Source organism: Chinchilla lanigera, unplaced genomic scaffold (genome assembly GCF_000276665.1).
Source record: "Chinchilla lanigera isolate Chin_1 unplaced genomic scaffold, ChiLan1.0 scaffold00075, whole genome shotgun sequence".
Taxonomy (NCBI): domain Eukaryota; kingdom Metazoa; phylum Chordata; class Mammalia; order Rodentia; family Chinchillidae; genus Chinchilla; species Chinchilla lanigera.
Genome location: NW_004955476.1, coordinates 10,078,714 through 10,082,004, shown reverse-complemented (window position 1 = coordinate 10,082,004; position 3,291 = coordinate 10,078,714).

The following is a 3,291-nucleotide window of genomic DNA, read 5'->3' as shown; positions in this document are numbered from 1 at the left end:
CGCGCTGGGCGGGGGTCGCCACGCCGCTGGCAGTGGGGACGCGTGGGCGGGCTGCGCCCAGATCCCCGCGTGGGGAGGTCCTCGGCCGCGCCCCGCTAGCGCGACGAGGCCGCGGAGCTTTCCCGAGGTCGCCGAGTGTGGCCGGCTGGACGGCGACAGGTGTGAGAACCGAGGTTCGTGTCCGAGCGAGCAGGGGCCGGAAGCACGCGGGCTGGGAGCCGGCCACGCGCAGCAGGGCGTGGGGCCCGAGCACGGCGCAGAGCCGGTCCCACGACTCTCCGGAGCCAGCGGGAGGGGTTCGGTTACGGCGGCTCAGGCCGCCTTGGGGACCTGGGGACCCGGCCCGGGGTGCAGCGCTCTGCGCCGCCGCCGCCTTGGGACGTGCGGCCAGGGCCGAAAGTTTCCCGGAGTCGCGAAGGGGAGGGGACTCCGCCAAACTTGGAGCAACTGGAGGCTCCGCGGAGCCCCGTCCAGCGCGAGGCGCGCGCCCCGGAGGCTGGGGAAGCCGCTGGCAGGCCCCGCGCGCGTTCCCCCTCTCTAGAGCTGGGGCCACTTTGGAGGAACGCGTGGGTCCCAGGCACCTGTAACAGGCGCTGGAGAACCCCCACCCACCTCGCTCGGGTGGCCAACCCCTAACCGGCCCGCCAGCCGGGCGCCTTACCTGGGCCTGGGTCTCCACGGCGGGGTCCCTCCTGGAGCAGGCGGCGAGCAGGTTGCCCGCCTCGCTGTGGGAAGAGGACCTTCCTCTCTAGTCATAAATCAAACCAGCCATCCTCGGGCCTCCTCCCTCATTAGAGATGTTTATTGGAGATTGTGTTTATTCGGCTGTCACAGCGAGAAAGCGCGGTGACATAATTACCTCTGACCGGAGTCCTCGCCGGCGCCCAGGGCGAGCAGGGGACCTCGGCGGTGGCCTTGTCGCTGCCCTTGTCGCTGCCCTCTGCGATGGCAGGGTGGGTGTGGCTGGCTTGTCTTCTTCCCTGCGTTTCTCTTATAATTTGGATTATTGGAGGAATTGCTGTTCACATGCCCAGGGCCCAGGCGTTTATGTATTTATTTTAGGAATTGAAAGGGGGAAGGGAGGAGACCCAGCCTCCCTCCAGGGTGCAAGAGGGCTCTGGAAACTCCGGGCCCCACGGTGGCAGCGTAGGGGGCTGACCTGGAGGGAGGGAAGCCAGGTAGTACCATGGTTCCTGGCTTCCCTCTGCCTACACAACCGCAGCGGAAGGGAGGCATCAGGGCCCCTCTGCCCCTGGGCTGCCCCAGCCAGGTCTGGAAGTCAGCCTCTGTGAGAGGTGGTTAGAAGTGGTGTAAAGCCCCGGATTGTTCTCTAATTGAAAATACAATTTTGTGAGAGCCGGGGCTGACAAAATACCTGGGAGCCTGGCTTTTGATCCCTGGCCACCGCCTCTGTTCTCTGGTCACTAATAAGGCTCACATTGAACCCCTGAGTGCCTTGATGAAGAGGCAGATTAACTCTTATGGGGGCTGGGAACAGCTTGTCCCAATCAATGTCGTTTTAAAAGCCTGTCAGGATGCGCTTAGCCTCCGTGCGCTTCGAAGAGCAGCCCTGACGTTTGCTCCCTCCTGCTTCCGGCCTTGAAGCCCGACCAGCCCGAGTTCTCCCGGCTCCAGAGGGGCAGCTTGTGGGCTTGGGGGGCCTGCGACAGGCAGCAGGGGAGGGACAGGGACTGTGGCCTTGGCTTGCCACTCCTGGGAAGCTGAACTCCTGCCTCTGGGTCCGTGCGGGCTGACAGTGCAAAGCACACTTTCCGGGAACCTGTCCGCAAGAACCCCAGGGTGCAGCTGGTGCAGCCCGCACACCCAGGAGCTCCAGCCCCAGCTGTGGTCCGGTGCTGTGGCGGTCTCAGGAGTTAGACCCACGGCTGCCAGGCGGCAGGCGCCCAGGAAAGTGTTGCTTTAAGCAAGGGAGGGGAGAGGGGGACAGAAGCAGAAGGATGCTGGCCGCCCAGTGTCAAGGGAGGGGATCGGCCCGAGAGCAGCGGCACGCCGACCACTTGGCAGGAGGCAAGGAAGGATGAGGCGCCAGGGCTTTGCCACCAAGCATGGCCATAGCTCAGAGGCTTAAGGGTGGCTCTGGGCTTGGTGAGAGTGCTCAGGAATGAGCGGGATGTGCAAGAGAGCAGCTCAGGCAGGGGAGGCCCTGGAGCCGAGGGCTGGGCGAAGGCCTTCGCTGTTAGCGCTTGGATCTTGTGTGGCTCCCCGCTGCAGGGACCCACCGGCCCGGGGCCTGCGGAGACAGGGGCTTTGTAGAGTGACGCAGGTGTCTGTCCAGACTTTGCTCCAACAAAGAAATGCACGCTTCCCGATTCAGGGTGCGGGCGCCGGTCTCTGCTGGTCTCGGGGACCTCAGGAGTTAGGCATGCCGGGACATTGGTAGGCAGCCCTGGATCCCAAGACTCAGAGCCCAAGGCGTGTCCCCTGGGAGCTGCTCACCGGCAAGCCTGGAGGGATGAGGGAGGAGGGCGCCAGGCCTGAGAGGGCTGAGGTGGCCTTCTACGGGGCTGCCAATGGGAAGGCCCGATGATCACGGCCCGCATGGCCTCGGTCCTGCCGTGTGCCCCTCCCCGACACCCTGCGGGGGACACCTGGCAGGCAGAAGGAGGGTGGCCCAGCGTCCTGGGGACCAGGCCAGGCCAGCAGGGGTGCCCTCGCCATTCTCCCTTAAAACTTTGCAAGCTCTGTCTCCTTCAGGGTCCGAGCCCCCCTCCTCGGACCAGAGCCCCCCAAACACTGACACCTGGGAAGATGCCACATCCCGGTCCCGGCTTGAGTTTCCAGGTGTCCTCCCGGCGGCCCTAGCCCACCAGTGACGTCAGTGGCTTCCACTCCCGGCTCCTGCAGCCTCCGGTTTTTGGTGAAAACTTTCCTCCTCCGGAATAGGTGGGAGTGAGGGTGGGGCCGGGGGAGACCCGACGCAAAGTGGGGGATAGCAACAAGATTACGGCTGCTTCTTCGGAGGCAGAGTTTAAGAAGGTGCTAATCCACAGGGCGCTAACTGAGTAGTAGAAATGATCTTCGACTCCATTTCGGACAGAGCTACGGGGCCTGTCCCCCGTCTCGCTCCAGCGCAGTGGGGTTCATGCTTCTTTCTTGCTCGCTGGAGAAGTACCAAGTGGGAGAAGGAGAGCGCGCGCTGCTGCCCCAATGACAGGGGTTCCCGAAAGTCGCGGTCCTGCGAAATCCGGCGCCGAGGCCGCGGTGCAACGCCCGCGCCGCCTCCTCCTGCGCCGCGGCCCGGGCTTCGCGCTCAGCCGCGCGATCGATCGG